Source organism: Onychomys torridus, chromosome 1 (genome assembly GCF_903995425.1).
Source record: "Onychomys torridus chromosome 1, mOncTor1.1, whole genome shotgun sequence".
Taxonomy (NCBI): Eukaryota; Metazoa; Chordata; class Mammalia; order Rodentia; family Cricetidae; genus Onychomys; species Onychomys torridus.
In genome coordinates this window covers 157560904-157583256 of record NC_050443.1, presented here as the reverse complement: position 1 = coordinate 157583256, position 22353 = coordinate 157560904, and the positions used below count along the sequence as shown (strand labels likewise).

The 22353-nt window shown below is 37.6% G+C and overlaps 1 pseudogene; it reads right to left on the bottom strand.

Moving 5' to 3' along the window:
- Positions 1 to 227: 227 nt before the first annotated feature.
- On the bottom strand, positions 228 to 21953 carry LOC118578264 (annotated as a pseudogene).
- Positions 21954 to 22353: the final 400 nt, after the last annotated feature.

The following is a 22353-nucleotide window of genomic DNA, read 5'->3' as shown; positions in this document are numbered from 1 at the left end:
TATTAATAATTTGGCATGAGATAAGAGTCAGCTAAAGACAATAAATTGTTGCACGCATAAGGAATTGCAGATGTGTTTGGAGTAACCCTAGAAGTTGGCCAGAATGAAAGAAAGGCATTCCCTGGATCTTGAGGAGATGAGGCAATGTGAGATGGGAGGCCACGGAGACATGCCTGACAGAAAAGGTCAGCTGTGCCCTGGAGGAGGCCCTCCAGGGGGACACACATTCAGACTGGGATGAAGCAAATCTGGAACTCAGGTGGCACAGAAGCAAATCTATTGGCTATCAGTGGTATCAAGGTCTTTTGGGTCAACTGGAGATTTCAGGTTAAAGTTCTGCAAAATGGTGGTCAGGAATAAAAACAGCTCCATTCGGGCCAGGCCCTCTCCTGCACAAATCCGTTTTCCTGCAAATAAGAAAGAATATGTTGAAAGAATACATATCTATCAAGGAATTTCATACTCAGACAGCTCCCCAGGAAGTAGACAAAGAGATCCTGGATAGATGAATGTACTTTCACTTAAAAAGGTGGACTTCTGAGTTCTTATCTAAAACAAAGAATTGGCAGGCTCTTACCCATTTATGAAACTGTTTAGGGAATCTTTCAAATCTCCTGCCAACATACCTCTTTGGTAGAACCACTTAGCTTTCTAAGTAGTTTTTCCTGTCTTTGTCCAAGTTGATCAATCTGCCACTATAGCCTAAAGCAGCCTATTCTGGTTTAGAGAAAGGTAATTCATCCCCTGCTCCAATCATTTAAGAATCCTTCAGGCTTACTTAGAAACCAACTCAGGTTCCCCATCCCATGAAGAGAGTTGGTTTCTTCGTGTGTTCTGCTATATGGTGTACGTGGGTTTTCCCTTTACATAAAATTTAGATGAATGTTGTCATTATGTCTTTTGTGCCTTTTAATTCAAGTTGGCAAAGACGTCAAGTCCTTTCCTGTTCCCCTAGATGGTATCATAATTATTAAACAAATAATTGGAGGGATGGAGAAATGGACCATTGGGTGGATAAATGGAGAAAAAGTGGAGATATTTTCTCCATATTTAATATTACCAAATATAACATTAAAATATTTAGATAATAATTTCAAGATGGTGGAGTAGCAACACGGAACACTGTAAGTCTCATCCACAGGATGGAAACAAAGGAAGACATAAGTAATTGCCAGTGGCCATGAGTGGCCTTGGTGGGTCTTGGGAAGTGATGGTGTGAAAAGGAAAGCTGAGTACTCCAGAAAATGTGGAGAATAAAAGAAATAGAAGTAGAGTACCTCTGTTCCCACGACCAACACCTGAAGGTCCCTTCACTCAAAGGGGATAAAGGTGAAAGAAAAAGAGACATAGTATTGTACTGAAGACGGCACCATACAGACAAAATAACTTAAATAAACAGGTGGCTAGCCGTCTTACTGATCAGAAAACTTTATCAAAAACCCTCCTGTGTCTCATAGCAGACACTCTAGCCCATAGCTATCTTAACAGACAAGTCCTAATCATAGGAATTAAATTACTCTGGGAGTTAAGAAATCTGATGTCATCACAAGCAAAGTCCCCATGAATCCCCCTCAACTGTGACTAGGTAGGCAGTGGCCACCTTAGACAGTTGCTTGAGAGTCTTTCTTTGACATAAACCTTGTTGTGGTTTGAATACAAATATGAAATACTCTTTAAAGAATAATGGGTTTAAATATTTGGGCCCCAGTTGGTAATACTGTTTCACAATGCTGTGGACCCTTTAGGAAGTGAGGATAATCTGCCCCCACTTCTCACCTGCTCACTTCTTCCTATTCCATCACGATGTGAGAATGTGAGAGGTCCCAGCTGCACTCTCCAGCCTCAAGAAAGACACCTACTACCATGCTTTCTCTACCCCAATATACCATATGTCTTCAAAATGTGAACCTTTAAGTTGGTCCTTGACAAATATTTGGTTGTAAGAAAAAAAATTGACTTGTACAGAAAATTAACATGGAAGAGTAGTAGGTCTGTTGCAGTGATTAACCTCAGCATGTGACTCAGGAATTGCTTTGTGGGAGGAACATGGCAGAGTTTGTAGCCATAGGCTAGTGAAGGTCTAATGTTCAGTAAGTAGAGTTCAATATGCCATTCTGATGGAAATTTCAAGGACTCTGTTAGAAATGACCTGAAGGCCATTCATGTCACATTCAAGCAAAGCATCTGGTCATTCCCTGTACTCCAAAAGTTTGAGTGAGGTTGGGTTGTTTGTAGTGAACTAATTTGTTTGGTGGAAGAAGCTTCAAGACAGGATAGCATTTGGGCTTCATCATGGTTATTGATCACACTTCTTATCAGGGTCCACAGAGAGAGAGAAAACATGGAACAGGAGCACCAGAGAGACAAAAAGGATACAGACAATGCTGTGGCTGTGGAAGAGATTAGTGGCATTAAAAAGTAACCATATACTCTGCTCTGGAACAATTGAGAAGGTGGCCTGAGGGCAGCACCCAACCCATTTAGGGTTCTAATTCATAAAAATGCAAACTTATTTGAAAGGAGGAAATCTGAACTGAGAATGCCAACATAAGAGATGCCAGCTCCAGGTACCCTTTCCACCATTGCCAGGAGTCTTAGCTGGGGACATCCTTGTGGGTTCCTGAAGATTTTTCCCTAACTCCATACTAGCTTACTCTTGTCCCTCCTCAAACTCAGCCATCTCCATCCCCTCTACTCCCATTAACTTGTATAAGTAATAATATTTATAAAAAGAAAATAGTGAATATTGGCTTCATTAAAAGCACTGACTTAAGTATCTACATCCCACTAAAGAACTACCCTTTCATATTTCATGTTCCCATCCTTAGAACTAGAAACATCCACATTGCTCATCTTTCCTATTCCCAGTCTGAGTTTTACAAGCTTTTCTTACGGCCTTCAAACCCTCTACTGTCAGCTCCACTGATGTCTAAGAACCATGAGTTTTCAAAAATTTTATAATTTTATTGGCTAAATGCCTATACTACATTCAAGATGTAGCCAAACATACTTTTCTCTTTCTTATTTTCAACATAAATAAAATATCACCCTCAGCAAGAATTTCTGAAAAATGGTTTTCTGGTTTTGCTTTCCTCAAGTGTGTCAAAATATGCATTCTTAAAAAAAGGTTTTGGTCTTTGTCATTACGGTGTCTATAGTAAGAGACAAAAAGCAGACGTCCAAAGACACAATATCAGCAAGGGAGGTTCCATGGCTGGAAACTTAGCACACATCAGGTGTAGAAATCCAAGAGTCTACTCTCTGGGTCATGACTTTGGAAGGGTGTTCTGTGAACATCACAGTGCATCCTGCCATTCTAGAGTTACTTGGAAGGTTTTCTGACACCCAGGATGAGAAGCCCACTGTTATTCATTACCTCCTCACAATTCCTTGCCTGTTCCCCTTCTCTTGTTGCCTTCTCAGGCATCTCACATGTGTTCTCTGGGTTATCATCTTGCCTAGTCCATCTCATATTTTGCAGTGGGGTACAAGAAGCAAGAGATAAGCAAATTATTCCATATAATTTTCACCTGCCTCCCTCCAGCAACTTATGTTTCCCACCATCACAACCATTCCTTTGGAACTGTAATAAACTGTTTGCTCTCCTGCTACCCTTCCTGAGTGTGATGCCTTTACTCTGTTTTGGGGAGACTTGTATCTCCCTACAGTTGTGAACTGAGAAGCACCACAGAGAAGATGTTGAATCATGCCATAGAGTTAGCTGCCTTCCTCAGAGAAGGGCAATATATCTTACTGTCTAGAAAGACTTCAATAGTAGCTTTGTGATAATGCAGACCAAAATCTAACCACATTATGGGCTAGCTTTGCGAATTTGGAAAGGATGGGTCAACACTCTAAAGTCCTTCTAATGTGGCTTATCAGTAATAATGTTTTGTCTCAGAGAAAGTACATGGGTATTGGGAGTAGTGATCTGATCATGTCTAAAGAGTTAATCTACAGTTCCAAGAGAAAATACAATGTAAGCCTCAAGGAATGCCTACAAGTTGCCTTGTATTGAAAATAAATTTTAATTACCTATTGAGAAAGGAATAAAGTAGTCACTTTTCTTAAACTTGCCATTCTCATCCAGAAAGTGTCCAGGACCAAACCTCTGGGTTGGGGAACTCTTTGTCATCATGTAGCACGGATGTCAGTGATGTTATTACAGTAGTTCCCTAGAAATAAGAAGCATAGACAAGTCAAATTTCCTAAAAGTAATGGAGCTAAAAGGAACAATAGGTATGGCATAGTTTAACTTTTAGATCTAGAGATGAGGAAACCATTACCAAACAAGAGCTGAAGCATAGCTAGAAAGATTGTAGAACACACAGGGTAGACAAATAGCTGCATCAGTGCCTCTAACAGCGGCTGAAGTACTAAGTAATGGGGTATTTGGTGTCAATACTTCTGAGTCTGTTTTCATTATCAACAAGCTTAATTTAACACTGGTGTCTATCACACCCACTGCTCTTGTTCACTACTGCTGTTATTGCACCATTCACCTTGCATACTCATGTGGAAGTTTGTTTTTAGTAGAGAAAACATCACAAGAATGTTTCATAAACATGTCTGATATCGTTAAAAAATATCTTCTGGAATAACAGGACCCAAAAGTAATAAAAACATTATTCAGTGCTTTCACTAGCAAGTTTGGCTTGATTAAAAAAATATGGATATTTTATTACATTTAGAACAACATGAAAAATAAAAGGATGATGAGACAGAAACAGAATCATTTTGTGAGTTGGGTCAGGACCATCAGTTCAGGCAAGTATAAAAATTGAAACTGAGAGCACCATTGTTAAGGAATAACCAATCACTTTCTGATTGAAGATACAACTCCATTTACCTTTTTTAGGATACTCAATAAGGTGTTCTGGTTTAGCCACTTTGGTTTTTGTATTTTGATATGACAAACGTGCCCATTGTGAGCCTGTTGAATAGATCAATAATATGTCTGTGGAAATGAGTGGAGTTAACTGCCTACTAGAATAATTTTAAAAATTGACAAGGCAGGGGCTGGAGAGATGGCTGAGCAGTTAAGAGAACTGGCTGCTCTTCAAGAGGACCTGGGTTCAATTCCCAGCACCCACCATGGCAGCTCACAACTGTCTGTCACTCCAGCTCCAGGGGATCCAACACCCTCACACAGACATACATACAGGCAAACCACCAACACACATAAAATAAAAGTAAATAAATTTTTTTAATTGACAAGGCAGGTCACATATAATGAATGACTGACAACTTAGCTTCTTCTTTTCTTCCTTCAATTGTTTTGTTTTTAAAAGAAAGAGAGAGAGAGAGAGAGAGAGAGAGAGAGAGAGAGAAAGCATGAATTTGGGTGGGTAGAAGGGGAATCTAGAAAGAGTTGGGGAACAGAACAGAATAAGATAAAAATATACTCTATGAATAAATAAAATAATTTTAAAAAATAAATAATTCCTAAAAGTTGTCCTCTGACTACCACACATGGCATGTACACATGTACACACACACACACACACACACACACACACACACACACACACACACAAATGCATACATAAATCAATATATGTGATTTTATAAAAATTCTTGAGGTATTTAAATATAGGTTGTATATTGTACAATATCATTTTATCAATGAGAACTGAGTATGAATGATATTAGTACTATGTCCTAAAATAATAGTTGCTGCTGAAACATAATTACTGAAATATCGAGCTATAGATATATACATGCATCCATGCATTGTGGTGGTATTGTGTTCCCTAATAGACTTATCTGGGGTCAGAGGACAGAGAAGCCACTAGATACTTAGGCTAGAAAATGGTGGCACTCACACCTTTAATCCTAGCATTCCATAGGCAAATATCCATCTGGGATCTCTATGAGTTCAAGGCCACATTGGAAACAGCCAGGCATGGTGATTAACACCTTTAATCCCAGAAAGTGAGCCTTTAATCCCAGGGAGTGATGGCAGAAACCAGAAAGATATATAAGGATGAAAACCAGGAACCAGAGCTAGTTAAGCATTTGACTGGTTAAGCTTCTAGCATCAGTTCAGCTGAGACCCATTTGGATGAGGACTCAGAAGCTTGCAGTCTGAGGAAACAAGACCAATTGAGGAACTGGCGAGGTGAGGAAGCTGTGGCTTGTTCTGCTTCTCTGATCTTCCAGCATTCACCCCAATAACTGGCCTCAGGTTTGATTTTATTAATAAGATTTCTAAGATTTCTGCTACAATACATAGTTATATAGGTGAAAGAATATAATGGAGATGTTAAAATTTTAATTTAAAATAAAAAAATAGAAAAAATATATAACACATCTATAATTTTTATTTTATATTGAGTCACTTCAATGTTTTAGCGAACTAATGTAATTAAATTTTTTCAATGGAAGTCATTGTCTCAAAATACCTGTTTCAAATAATGAGGCTAATTCAAGAAAATAATGAGGAAAATATCAAGCTTGATCAATTCTTAAACTTCAAAATTCAAAATTTAAAAATAGCTACTAAACTATACTTAAAGCTAAACTAAGAATGTGTCTAGAAGATGATGAGGAAAAATCATTAAGACCTGGTACTTAAAAGGTACGAAAAAGACAAATGTTTTTTCGGATAGGATACAAATGTACAGATCTACCTTAAGTAATTATAGAATATTCTGTTAGACGGTCATTCTAAGCATAGACCAATATTCCTTGTGCAAATTCAGTCTTTCACCTCCTTTGACTAGCTCAAGATCTGAGGATGTTTAATCAAAAAGAAATTTTGAGAACCATTTTTCATATGTCAAAAGCTATAGAGTTTAAATCTATTTCCATTGCCAATAGTCACAGCCATTGCAGACAGAATTTACACACTGTCAGTAATTGCTTTCCTATTCCAGTAGCAAACTGGAAATACACAACAGAATCCCTGTGGCCGAGAAATTCTGAAATATGGCCAGTTAAAATAAGTATTTCTCTAATCATCTCTTAGTTTTCTCCCCTGAAATCAGTGACTCTAGTCTATAGAAGAATATGTCATTTACCTTATTTGAACATAGTAGAATTACCTACAAAATGTTTCTCATGTCTCTACTAGTTTTATGCCTAAAAAACATGAACAGATCATTCACAGGGACTCTGAATTTTTTTTTTTTTTTTTTTTTTTTTTTGGACTCAAAGGCCACAACACAGGATGATGAACCACCAATGGCTTTCAATTTGGGAGATGGCTACACTTTCCTCTATCAGATCCCAAAAGCTGGTGTTATCAATAGGAGATGCTGGAAATCCCATTGTTTCCTCAATCTGTTTTCTATTGACTCACAATGGAGAAAAATTGCTTTTCTTAATATTACTCTCAGTTTCCAATCTTAAGAAAAAGATGTTGCCGGGCGGTGGTGGCACACGCCTTTAATTCCAGCACTTGGGAGGCAGAGGCAGGTGGATCTCTGTGAGTTCCAGGCCAGCCTGGTCTACAAATCGAGTTCCAGGAAAGGCACAAAGCTACACAAAGAAACCCTGTCTCGAAAAACCAAAAAAAGAAAGAAAAGATGTTTACTGCTGTTTATGACTTTTGGTGAAAGGAGAGCTGATTGAAGCCCTAACCTTTATGTCAGATCTGTCGCCCCCAGAGCAAGCATATCATTTATTGCCAAACTCGTCAATTCCTTATTCTTCCTGGGATAGCATTAGTAATTGCAGCCTTGCCAATTTTAGTACTCAGTTTCTGATAACAATATAATTTTATTCTTAACATGAAATTCCTGACTTCACATGGAAAGAGTAGCTTACCTGGTGATTTAAATGTACATATATAATCAGAAACCATGTGTTAGAAAACATTGTTAGGATGTAAAGACCAGGGTTTGCATGGAAAGTATAGCTCATAACTTTATAATCAGAATGTCTAGATAAATGCAGAAAATGTGTTAGCAAGCTTTATAAAGCTGTAGATTCAATTATTCTTGGTATTTGAGGGACAAAAGAATGCCAGAATGTCAGAAGGTCAGTTAATGCCTAGAGTTAACCACCACTTCTATTTATATCAATTCTGAGTCATTGACAAAAGCATTACTTAATTCTGACTTCCTAGTAGAAAAGGAACTCTTTCTGGATGGGGATAATCATCCTCTGAAATCGTGCATTTCAAACAGAACGTAAGTGTTGCTCAGAACTGCAAGGATATGACTAAATGATCACAAGAGGAGTGAGGGAAAGTGATACAAGCAGATGGTTTTCAGGGAACAGTTTACACAGCTTCCTGTGAAAAGCATTATCCTCATATTTAAAAATAATAAAAAAATTTGATGAATAAAAACAATGCAACAAAGCCTCTAAGTGGTAGAAATAGGAGCCATGAATAGTATACAGCAGAGAAAATCCAGCTGTGTGCATAGAAGTAAAATATGGACATTTGTGAGCAAAGTGTCTCCAATAAGTACAGTCACACATGGATAAAGTAAATGAATTAGATAAAATTCTGGAAATTTTCATACACAGAAAAACTCCTTTAGATATTAGAGAACAGAGAAAATTTCTTTATTTGATAATCCACAAAAATTTATTTAAAGCATCATTCTCAGAAATAGGATACTAAGTTTCAACACCTCTCTACAGAGTAGAAATGAAAAATGTATATCTACCACTGTGTCCAACTCTCTCCTGGAAATTCTAGTCATTACAATGTTGTTATTAGAAATTAGAGTATAGGAATTAAGGAATATAAAATAAGAAATGTTAATATGTTAATCCAGGTGGCAGTAAAAAGCATCTCAAACTTACAAAAGAACCTCAAGATAAAGTTATTGGCAATGAGTAGTCACCTTCTCAAGGTTACTATAAATAAGGTCATCACAATGATAAAAATCAAGTGTATGCTCAAGAATCAGGAACAAAGAAATGGCAAAGGAATGATAAACTCAAAAGCAACAAAATTATATACCACTCAGGAAATATTTATTAAAATATTTAGGAGCCACAACACTGAAAACAAAATATAATTGAGAATATAAAATAAAGCTGGGCAGTGGTGGCACATGCCTTTAATCCCAGCACTCGGGAGGCAGAGGCAGGCGGATATCTGTGAGTTCGAGGCCAGCCTGGTCTCCAAAGCGAGTTCCAGGAAAGGTGCAAAGCTACACAGAGAAACCCTGTCTCAAAAAACCAAAAAAAAAAAAAAGGATATAAAATAAACCAGGCGGTGGTGGCACAGGCCTTTAATCCCAGCACTTGGGAGGTAGAGGCAGGTGGATCTCTGTGAGTTCAAGGCCAGCATGGTCTACAGAGCAAGATCCAGGATAGGCACCAAAACTACACAGAGAAACCCTGTCTTGAAAAACTTATATGTGTGTGTGTGTGTGTGTGTGTGTGTGTGTGTGTATTATGTATGTATGTGTATGTATATGTATTTATATGTGTGTGTATGTATTATGTATGTATGTGTATGTATATGTATTTATATGTGTGTGTATGTATGTATATATAAAGCTAAAGTATTAAAGTATAATGGGAATCTAAACATTTGAATTGAAAGAGTTAATGGGACTATGTGCATACACAATATACAATACATTTCTTATTACCCTGATAAAAAGTCCTAAGATTGGCAAACTGGACTTCTCTGAATATTCTTTTTAAAATCTAAGCAGCTAAGGGTGGCTAAGAACTATCTTTAAAGGAGAGCAATTTGAAAGACATATAGTGCCACATTCAGTGACATGTTCTAAAGATATATAGGCTCTTAATAGAAACAACATGACATCCAGCTGCCAGATGTGAGGTGTTTACCCCCTTTGATCTTATGTGGGAAGCAAATTGGAATCAATCACACTGTGAATCAAAATCAAGATTAAGGTATGCTAGAAGAAGGTATGTAGCATTAATGTATGTAGAAGGAAGCTTACCTTGGGAATGAGATAGTTTCTGAACTTAATGTCACAGGTCACTGCATGGGGCAGACTGGTGGGAAGGAGGTCAATGTACCTCTGAATCTCATGCAACACAGCATCTGTGTAGGGCATGTGACTCCTGTCCTGCATGCAGGGGATTCTGTGTCTTCCAATCACATGGTCAATCTCTTCCTGGATTTTGGCTAGTTCAACACAGTGAGAAATGACAGAATAAGAGAGAAATCGCACATTGGTCACAACTCAGACTAATGGAGCATGATGAAGGTGCTAAGCAGCATTACAAATGCATAATATGTACTAAGGAAATGACAGTTACTATGATATAATATACTATATGCAATATATAACGTATCATAATACGCTTCTCTCCTACATACTATGTGTCACAGTACAGTAGCCCTTACCTATAAAGCAGTATAACTGAAATCAATATCAATTACTAATTTCAAGCAACAAAGAGAACAACAGTAAGTCAAGAAAAACAGCTCTTACAAAAGAAAACTATTGACAAAATGTTACATTTATACCAAAAAAATATAATATATTTTAAATTAAATTATAGTATGTGGCTGGAGAGATGGTTCAGTGGTTAAGAGCGCTGGCTGCTCTTCCAGAGGACCTAGGTTCAATTCCCAACACCCACATGGCAGCTCACAACTGTCTGTAATTCCAGTTCCAGGGGATCAGACACCCTCACATAGACATACATGCAGAAAAATATCAATGCACATAAAATAAATAAATAAATAAATTGAAATGAATTATAGTGTCACTGTGTGTAAATAATTTTCAAGGGTATTTAACACCCTCCTATTTCACAAATATGGCCACACTAAACAGGCTAGCAGTTTCTTCTGAAATACAGATCCACATTTCTATGTAATGATTCTTTTTCTTTCTTATCTATTGATAGAGAAATTAAATTATTTCTTAACATGTGGAGATAAGGGTTTACAGGTTTCAAGATTTATTATACATAAGTAAATGTTGACAAACACATACACACATTTCCTCTTTGTCCAATTCTAACACAGCAACTTTGGTGGTATCACTATCCATTGTTTACACCTTTGTAATCACACAAAAATTATACCCTAGTAAGATAACTATGGCAACAGGTATTATCTTGGCTTTAATCCTGCTTCTCTTCATCAGTTTACATCTTCATTTAGATTTAGATTTATTTTTAAATTCTCAGGTAGACATTTCAAAGCCATACCAATAAATGTCCATTTATGGAAAAGTCTCCGGCTACAAAGCACTTAACCTTTCTTTGGTTCCTGGTTTCCCTCTCAAACTGGCATCATCTACCTGGTTCATTCTGAACTGAATGTTTTCTGGATGCCTAGCAGCCTACCTGACACTTCATCCTCCTCTGTGATTTCTCTGGTTTCCTGCAGCCTCTGACTTATTCTTAATTAGTCACTGGAGTGGAATACATTTCCCAATCCTTTGAGGAACAAGAAAAATAGTAAACTTTATGGAGAGCATGGAAGGCTGGGGACACCTGTCTTTTATGAGTAGACAGAATAGCATCATCTCTTTAGAATTCTGGTACAGTCTGAGTACTGAATCATTATATAACACTACTGATTCATCTCTCTAAACGTTTCCATGGTTTTCTCCTCAGCCTTGGTAAACAGAAATTGCAAGACCGAATCTCTTAGGTCAATGATTTAATTTTTCATTAATAACAGACACTTGGCAAGAATGTTCTATGAAGGTGATAATGTATAGAGGTGTGTGTAGTCTATAGTTGTCTGCTCTATGAAGAATATATATGGTGGTTGAAGGAGAAAGATGAGTCAATTTTAAGAAGAGAAATTTGTCAACTTAACTTTTTAATATTGATTTTCTATTTTCAAGGAAGTATATGTGTATATCTTGTGGGAAATTTACACATGAGAGAAGGAGCCCAGGGAGGCTGGATGTGGGTATTTGATTGACTGTCAGTCAAATAGTTACAGATGGCTGTGAGCTGAGCAACATGGGTACTGGGAACCAAACTCCAGTGTCCTCTCCAAAAGCAGGACATCTTAACAACTGAGCCACCTTCCCTCCCCAGCATTCCTTTTCATCTCACACCTGCTGCTGACATCATAGCCTCCCATAAAGATCAAACTCTGGAGCAGTCCTCTCCTAGTTACACCACTGCCATACTGCCTTCACTTCAGAAGGCATCACCCTCTCTGGCTTGAGACAGCCCTCTTCACAGATTAGAGCTAGTGGCACAAAAGGTTAAAAGCAGAGGCTTCTCTGAGACAAACAAGATTTCTTTCTGAAACTGACTAGCCTCCCATCTGTGTCCTTACCTGTGACATCTGGGTGCTTGTTGTGCTGGTTGTCTCTGACCCAGCAGCAAACAGGTCAGATGTGGTGACTGCAAAGTTTTCATAAGTAAACTCGGCCTTTGGGTTGTGTTTTTCCTAGGAATAGTTTGACTGTGTTTTCTAACAAGTTGTTTACCAACATACTTACTACAGTGAAAAAATAACTTACAAGTACAAATTCAACCTGACAGACCCTGGAGAGTGCAGCAGGAGAAGAAACTGAGCTGTGCTTGAAAGACATGCATACTACCAACCCATTTGCATATCCTACACCCAGGTTCTTTCCTGGAAAAAAAATCTCCTTTCATGAGACTGTTTAGTCAGATGAACCATGCAATGTACCATGTTCTCAAAGACACATAAACAAAAGAATAGCAACTCCATTTCTTATATTCTCTTCTTTACTCAAAACACACACACACACACACACACACACACACACACACACACACACACACACACACAAAGAGAAAAAGCAGACAGCATGTGATGTGAAGGCCAGCCACGAAGATAAAGGCCTCAACTGTAAATACTGTGAAGAAAAATGGAAGGTCCCTGACTCTCCTGGGGTAAGTATACTGCTTGAATAAGGATAAGAAGTCCAGTTTACAGCTAGCATAGAATACAGTTCAGTGCAGCAGAATTGAGAGATCACAAAAAGAGTATTACATTTTTGGTTTTAGGAAATTCACAAGAAGTATATGGCCTTTCAATAAATGGTTCAGTGATGAAACAATTTATCCCTATAGTTCTGATAGACACCAACTTCAAATTCACTTGAAGTTACACTCAGTTAAGGTGCTTCCCTTTTTTGCTGCTAGCCATTCCCATCTGCACACCATATCATACATCTTACAGTTTATTTGAAATTTTTTTAACTGTCCACTACAAGGTCTCCCAATGTAGTCCCAGCTACCTTAGAGCTCACTCTGTAGACCAGGCTGGACTTTAAATCACAGAAATTTGCCTGCCTCTGCCTCCTCAGTGCTAGGATAAAAGGTATGTGCCACCATGCTCAAAAACTGAAAATATTTTTAAGAGTCATTCAATCTGTGCAATGTGTAGGAAATCTGGCTATCTTAAGCTACTTTGCCATGTTTCATAAACTGTCTGTAAAGATGACATCATCTTCAAATTATGGTGGATACTTTGTGTTTCTGATTATTTTAGGAGTGTTTCCACTTCACCTGCCTTGTGAATTGTGGTGGTATTGTGTTCCCCAAAATATTGTGCACCCTAATAAATTTATCTGGGGTCAGAGAACAGACAGCCTCTAGACACAGAGGCTAGAAAGTGGTGGCACTCATGCCTTTAATCCTAGCATTCCAGAGACAGAAATCCCTCTGGATCTCTGTGAGTTCAAGGCCACATTGGAAACAGCCAGGCTTGGTGACAAATGCCTTTAATCCCAAGAAGTGAGCCTTTCATCCCAGGGAGTGAAAGCAGAAAAAGAAAGATATATAAGGCGTGAAGACCAGAAACTAGAAGCAATTTGGCTGGTTAAGCTTTTAGACTTTGGAGCAGCAGTTCATCTGAGACCCATTTGGATGAGGACTCAGAAGCTTCCAGTCTGAGGGAAACAGGGTCAGCTGAGAAGTTGGCCAGGTGAGGTAGCTGTGGCCTGTTCTGTCTCTGTGATCTTCCAGCATTCACTCCAATAACTGGCCTCAGGTTTGATTTTATTAATAAGACCTGTTAAGATTCCTGCTACAGTGAGTTCTGATTCTCTTCAGCTAGATTATTTCTGTCTAAAAAGTAGAGTCCAGGGCTGGAGATATGCATCAGAGGTTAAGAGCACTTGTTGCACTTATGGAGGACCAGGGTTCAGTTCCCAGCACCCACATGGTGGCTAAGAACCAGCTTTAACTCCAGTTCCAGGGGATCAGATACCTTTTCTAACCCCTACAGGCACTGAACATGCATGGTAAACAGACACACATATACATGAAAATAAAACATACACACAGTCAATATATTCCAATTATTTAACACTTCAGGTTTGTATTATCAGGGATACTAAGTGTAAATTCATGCACAAAGTTAGACACTCAAAGTCCTTGTCAAACATTGTGGGTCTGATCATGTAAACATCTCTATAATAACAGAGACAAGGGGTAAAGAAATGGCTACTCAATTAAGAGTAGTGACCATGCTTCCAGAAGCAGTAGGTTTGATTCCCAGAACTTACATGGAGGCTCACAACCATCTGTTGCTCCAGTTCCAGGGGATCCAATGTTCTCTTCTGGCCTCTGTGGTTACTAGGCACACATGTGGTGCACAGATACACATGTAGACAAAATACTAATACATACAAAATCATAATAATAAATTATCTTTAAATCAAAGACAATTCATGGGGTTCAAAACAAACAAAGTTAGATTAATATTTTACCTGCTCCATTTTGATAAGGAAACAATCAATAAAGCCCCGAGGATTATTAACCTCCAGTGATTCTTGATGTTCTTTTACTTTTTCCAAACAATAACATTTTAAGGAAGTGAGATTTTTAAGTAATTTAGTATGGCTCCCTGGTAGACAATCAATGATAACAGGAAAATTATTGCAAACCTTCAAACAATGATAAATTATTTTTAAAACATGTAATGTAGACATGTACTATGCAGTGGGATTTGGGTAGAAAGCACAAATACAGAAATAAATAACATATGCTACTCATTTTGATGGGTGATTTTTATCATTTGTATATAGCAATTCTCTTTGCTTATAGAAATATCTATGGGAGTCTTTCATGAAGATAGGGTCAAACATAATAATTCACCCCTGAAGCTCTTATGTGATCTTTACTACATATGTGTGTTTGGTATAAATTCATTCGTCTTCTACATTACCAGTTCACTTTAACCTTGGACTGAAGGATAACATAAATTAATATGATTTACACTTTACAGACTGCAACAGACATTGAGGGACTTGGGGTATCCTGATTGAAACAAACACAGTCTCTACTACTTAATTTCTACAAACACCCTCAGACACAGAATAAGAAATTTAGAAGTGAGAGTCTGAAGGAAAGTCTGCACCACACTATTTGAGGGATTTGTCACATAAATAACATTTGGGCATATTGTAAGGCATGCCAAATTGACCCAGAGGAAATTTGATGAGATCCAGATACCACTTAACCAATTATTTGTCATTCCTATCCCAGCTATTTTGCCAGCTAGGAATGTCAACTCTTTATCAAATACTGCTACCATATTTCATGATGCCTGGTGTTGTGCAGTATTATTTTAACTAAGTAAAGATTTGTTTATGTTGTGGAATATTACTTTACCTCCGTAAAGGAGTGTTGCATTTGCTTCACTTTGCCTGCCTAAGGCACCTGATTGGACTAATAAAAAGCTAAACGGTCAATAGCTAGGCAGTAAAGGAATAGGCAGGACTGGTGGGTAAAGAGAATAAGTAAGAAGAGGAATCTAGACTAAAGAAAATGGGAGAGAAGAGAACAAGGGAGAAAGAGAGGGAAACACCTGGGACCAGCTAGGCAGGCAGCTTCCAGACAGACACAGAGGGAGTAGAAAAGTAGGACATACAGAATGAAAGAAAGGTTAAAAAACAAAAAACAAAAAACAAACAAAAAAAAAAAACACCCATGGTAAAACATAGAAGAAACAGAGAAGCAAGTTAAATTAAGTTATAGGAGTTAGCAAGAAATGAACCTAAGCTAAGGCCAAGCATTCACAATTAATATGAAGTCTCCATGTCATGATTTGGGGGCTGGCAATCAATCCAAGAAAGCCTTCTACAGCCTGGTAGTTTCAGTGATCCCAAACATTCTCCCTCTTTGAAGAAAATATTCTCTTAACTAATTGTAATATTTTTGGTAAGTTTTTTGATGAGAGTATTGCTAAAGAAGCCTGTGGCTAACAGGTTAAAGAATGAAATAGATGTCCAGAGTTATGTGGGCATCTTCTGAGTATTTGATCACAATGATCTACAGAGAGGGTGATTTGGGATTTAACAGAAAAATTAATGAACAGAGATCATGCAGGACTAAAAGAATAAGCCCCATTTCTTAGCCTTCATTTTTCTGAATGTAAAATTAAGGGTTCAGGCATCTTTCTTAAATGTTCACTAGCAACTCTCTGAGTGTCACTGTGGTGTGTGGTCATTAAAGAATTATGGAATTTCAGGAAACAAATATCTCTAAGTGGTTTGGGCTTCCTGTTGTTCTTGTTGGTATTTTGCTTTGTTTTGTTTTATGGCAGAAAGGAACATATAGACTCACCTGTATCCAAGGGGAACTCAAAATCTTGACATTTTCATTTAAAATGTTCATCAAGTTAAGAAAATCCTGATCTTTATAATCAAAACGATTCTGGAAAATAATGGAGCAGATGACATTGCATGGAGCACAGCCCAGGATGAAGGTGGGATCGCAGGGTGAGCCTGAAGAAGTGGAAACAATTGTAAAATTATATTGAAGTATAAATGCATATGTACATGTATGTGTATATGTATGTATGAAACAATTTATCTGTTAATAGGTAAAGGAACTTAAAACATTTTAATCACACCTACACATTGCCTAGTAGTCATTATTCCATGGGCACTACTTGAGTTCATGATCTAGTTAACTAGCTAAATAATGGATTTGAGCACATTCAGTTTTCACCCAATGCCTTTTTGATTTGCTTTTCACTGCAGTTGTCTGTTGTTTTGGAATTGGGGAGGGAGACTTGTTAAAACTTCAATAATTCAAGTCTTCAGAAGAGAATCACCAGCTGCAAAGCCTCTGGACAAAACAGTACTAAGAACAAAGGGAAAGAACAGTGGGGACCCAAAAAGCTTTTATACATAGCAAATAGTAGACTTCATGTTCTAGAAAAGCTGATGTGGACAGGAGAATCTACTGGTGCTAACTGGGGTGAGAAATTATCCGGATGAACATTAAACACAGGATGGATTTCTACAGGTAAAATTAAGACAAGAACTTTTAGTTCAAAGAAACAACCTGCAGGGATGCCAAATTCTTTTAACCACAACACCATTCTGGATGATCTGGAAATATTGTATCATATGAAAGGAGACAGAGACTGATTTAGGAGACATGAATATGTACATGATTATGAGATGTGAGTGTGGGCATGTGGCAATTCAGAAGAGAGACCTGATTATTTTTATTTGATTTTTATTTATTTTAAAAGACAGTAGTTCAAAACACGGTCACATGGAAGATAAGCTGATAAATCAAATTTACTGTGACAAGTACTTTAAAGATTTGCATACTTGGTAGTGTGGACACAAAATTACTGCCATAAATTTCATCCCTAAGTAGAATAAACAGGAGGATATAAAAAACAAAGATGACACAGTAGAAAAAAACTAATTACATATATCATTTAGAAATATTTATTTGCAGAATCATGTAATTACATATATTTATTCAAAAGTATAAATCAATGAAGTATTAGATAACAAGAATTTTTGTTTGTTTGTTTGTTTGTTTGTTTGTTTCAAGACAGGGTTTCTCAGTGTAGCCTTGGCTGTCCTAGAACTGGCTTGGTAGACCAGGCTGACCTTGAACTCACAGAGATCTGCCTCTGCCTCCCGAGTGCTGGATTAAAGGTATGTACCACCACACCCTGCCACAAGAAATATTTTTGTCTTATAAGAATGTGTTATTTTACTGGACACAAATTAATATTTCTATACCCAAGTAATCAGAAACATTGTATAGCAACATATCTGCAAAAACTTAGTCCAGTTAAAGGAAACAGACATAGACCCAGCTCTATAAGAGTATGGTGTGATCATTGCCACCATGTCATATACTGTGTTCTCTAGTGAAATTAACTAGAAGAGATGACACACAATTATGCAAAAGGTAAACATTCCTCAGTTTATCAGGAATTGAACTGAAAATCTATATTAAATAACTATATTTATATATTCATATTCTTATTTGAAAACTAAAGAAAAAGTTAGTTTCCAAATAATGTTGTGGCTTGGAATCTGCAGAAGAGAAACAATCATACCAATTTACAAAAGTCGCGGATATACAAACTCTATTCTTTGCAATAAACAACCAGTCTTTGTGGAATCCCAGAGAGTACTAAGAAAGCAAGTTTGGATCACACCTGAAATGCTTCCAAGAGCCCCCTTATAGAAGACAGGCATCTGTTAAGACTGAGGATATAAAGCAACACCCACCATTGGTTTTCCTCAGTTCCTCCACAAGACAGCAAGCTTCCTCTTGGACCCGGTCCTCAATGCTTCTCTTCCCCATCCCAAAGTTCCTCAGAGTCATGAGTGAGAAGCGTCGTGTCTCTTTCCAGTTCCTTCTGTTACTTAAAAACAATTCCTAAAAAATGAAAGAACAGAAATTAGTTGGGAGGTCTCAGACAAAGAGAAGGGAGTGGCTGATGAGTGGCTGCCACACACACAAGGCTCAGCTGGGTCTGAGTAAGACTGCTTTCCATCCTCACAGTCCTATAACCATGGCCCAACATACATACATAGACACATAGGCATGAGGACACACAGGCACATGCACACTTACCAAGGCCTTTCTTAAATCTTTCAGTTACTGGGAAGCTTCCTCTTCCAGCAAACTCCTCCCCATGATCAATCAGAGCTTCCTTCACTGCTTCATACCCATGCAACACCACAGTGGGCTTCCTGCCCAAGTACAGAGTGAACACAGGGCCATAGACTTTTGAAAGCTGGAAAATGAAAAGGTGATTTTTTTTTTAAATGTAGCAAAGGGCAACAGTAATTTTTCTATACAGTTGCTCAAATATAATGGTTGTTATCATTATAAATATATTTTTCTCATCAGAAAATGCTTCAAGGTTTTTTTTTAATTTTATACAGAAATATGATAATAATGGTGAGAGCTGTCAGTTTGACTACAATGACCAAGTAGTTGGTAAACAGTTGCAGTTAATCATCAAATCAACATCTTTAGCATGTGCATTTATTCTGGTTTATGAAAGAAACAAATCAGAAAGAAAGTTCCGCATTTCTTTTGCCCCAAAGTTCACATAACAGAACTCCAAATTTTGAACATCTATCTATTCAGTGTTTGATTCTTGAGCAATTTATCATCTGCCTATGCTCAGCCTGAAATTAATACCCAGGTGAATGTATCAGCATCATCTACAAAGGGTCTTGTTGCCAGAGAAAAGTGGGATCCCCTCTCAGATTTCTTAGTTTTGTTAATAAATGAATTTAAGAACGGACTCAGAAGAAAACTGAGAACAGTTTTCTTAGCATTTAAAAGAAGAGCCGCAGGGCTGGTGAGCAGGAAGATCCCAGCAGCTGCCAGAAGAGAGAAAAGACACAGAAAGCTAAGCTTTAGAGTTAAACACAAAGTCATTGAGCAACCACCTGGCAGTCAAGGGCCACATGGCAAGGTGAGCAGAGGGAGCTTTAGAGGAAGAATGAGCACGTGAGAGAATCGAGGAAAAATAAGCTCAGGTTTTGACTTTTTAGGATCAGAAAGAAAAAAAAGGAAAAAGAAAGTTATGCTTTCCTGAAGAGGACAGACTTAAAGACAGTGTGGCTACTGTTCCATAAGCAACGGCACCAAGGGTGGGCTTTCTTTTTTTTTTTTTTCAATAATATAAAAGCATTTATTTTTAAGAAATGACATTTAAACAATTCTGATATTTTTCTAAAGCCAATTTTCAATATGTATGCATTATATATAGCATGTAGATTTCTTGTTCATTCATTAAGAATGTCTTTAATCCCAGCACTTGGGAGGCAGAGCCAGGCGGATCTCTGTGAGTTCGAGGCCAGCCTGGCCTACAGAGTGAGATCCAGGAAAGGTGCAAAACTACACAGAGAAATCCTGTCTCGAAAAACAAACAAAAAAAAAAAAAAAAAAAAAAAAAAAAAATGCATGTTAATGAAGCAATTTACAACTTTTAGTATATATCTTTTTTCCTCTTGTAGAGGCTTTGAAGTCAGGTGGATAAATAAAATTCAGACTTCACTCCTAACCTGTAAAGTAAGGGTTATTATAAAGACTTATACAAGACTACTGTGACATGTGAACCTGTGCATTTATATGTTCACATATATTCATGTATGTAGATGTGTATGGAAGCCTGTATTATATTAACTTACAGAATAAATAAGCACCTACTGAATTGTATTTTTTATTGTTTTATATTTTAAAATACTGTTTGTCATAAAATTTACATTTATTCATTTGTATCAGCTAAATAAAAGGGTAAGCTTTCTGGAAAGGAGAAGTACATTGTTTAAATAAACAGATAGTCATTCCCCTCATTCCTTTATATTTTGGGGTAAATCAGCCTTCCTGGGGTGTGGTCTATTAACCAGGTAATTAACAAGCCTAAATGGATTAGCTCATGATTTGAGATGCTTGGAATGTTAAGTATCCACCTAGACTAGAGAAAGTTTTCCTTTACTGGGCATCTAATGCTATTTTACCTTTTTTCTTCCCACAGAGATCCTGAATTAGAAGCTCTATGATAAGCACAAGTGACTTTAAAATGACTTCAAGACTATTCTATTGCCCAGCCTAGTTTGCAGGGTACAACCATTACAAATAAGCTCTATATAGGATGCCAGGGCACCAGCATTTCCTAGAAAAACTTCTTCAAACAGCATTTTTGTCCCCAGAATGGGGATGTGTTCAAAATTCTAAAACTAACAAGTGGACCATGACCTACTGTGTGTTCCTGTCATGTCTTATGTTGTTCAGACTCATAACTATTTCCTGGACATCAATAGAGTTTGATTCTTCACAGAAGTTCTATTTGTTCAGCCAATGTAAACAAAGTGCATGGCTAAGATATGTGAAGGAAATTTCCATGATAATCACTTTTCTTGTTTATCTTCAGCCTAAAATCACAACAAACAACTATTAATAATAACAACTGTGCCAGGTGGTGGTGGCACTCACCTTTAATCCCAGCACTCAGGAGGCAGAAGTAGGTGAATCTCTGAGTTTGAGGCCAGACTAGTGTACAGAGCAAGTTCTAGGACAGCCAGGGCTATAGAGAGAAACCCTATCTCAAAACTTTAAAAAAAAAAGAAAGAAAGAAAAAGTTGTACAAAGAACAACAAAAATTTACAACTTTGCCACACTACTAAACACCTACTAACATTTCCCTACCCATATCACACTACTTCAGTCTATGATTTCTAATGATGACATGATACAAAATGCAGCTGGAACATCAAAGTTCAGGAGACAGACGTGCAATCATGTACTATACAGGGCATGCCCAGGCATGCCTCCCTTAAACAGTAGTTCATCTACTTCCTTTTGAATGCAACTGCTGCTACAGTACTCCGCTCTACCCGCTGAGCTATCGAAGGGAAGCACGTGAATGCTACTCAGAAAAACCAAACATGAACTTGCTGATGTTCTTAAGATCTACCTGAAGAATATTTCCAATGATTGGGAGAAGAGTGGGTCCAGGAGGAAGCGTTCTTCTCTGAGAGCTCTGCCTCCATAGTGAAAGGAGAAGCAGACATGAGAGAACAAGCCCCAGAAACACGCCTAGAACTATCGCTGCCTTCTCTTCTTACTGGCATGAATGTGTACTCACAACACAAAGCTTATATAATGAAGTTTGCTAATCTACCTGCGAGTCTCTGTATAGAACAGACCAACCAGGGACAAGACTCTCCTCCCAGTGGACTCTGTTCCCACATTGAGATCACAGCACAAAGTTCCTTACTTTTGTTTTCTTTTATTCCAGGTCCGTCTGTGGAGGACTGTGTTTTCATTTTATTGGATTGGAGCCTTGAAGTTGGGGAACTTGTTCAAATGTGTAGCCATATTGAAAAGGAAGACTGAAGCACATTATTTCATCCTAGAAAACAGGAAAAGTTTTCAAAATTCTGGATTCCCAGTTTAATGATCATTAAGTACTTATATTGAAGAAATTCAATTCTATAAGTTGTATATAAAAATATATAATGCTACATAATACTATAAATTTTTCATTAACTAAAAGAAGCTTTTTTATTTTTTATTAATTGAATTTTTTCCTTTACTTTATATAGTGATCACGTTTCCCCTTCCTCCTCTCCTCCCGTTCCTTCCTCTGCCTTCCACTCGCCACCCTCCCATCCATTCAACTCTCCATTCAGAAAGAGGAAGGCCTCCTGTGGACATCAACAAAGC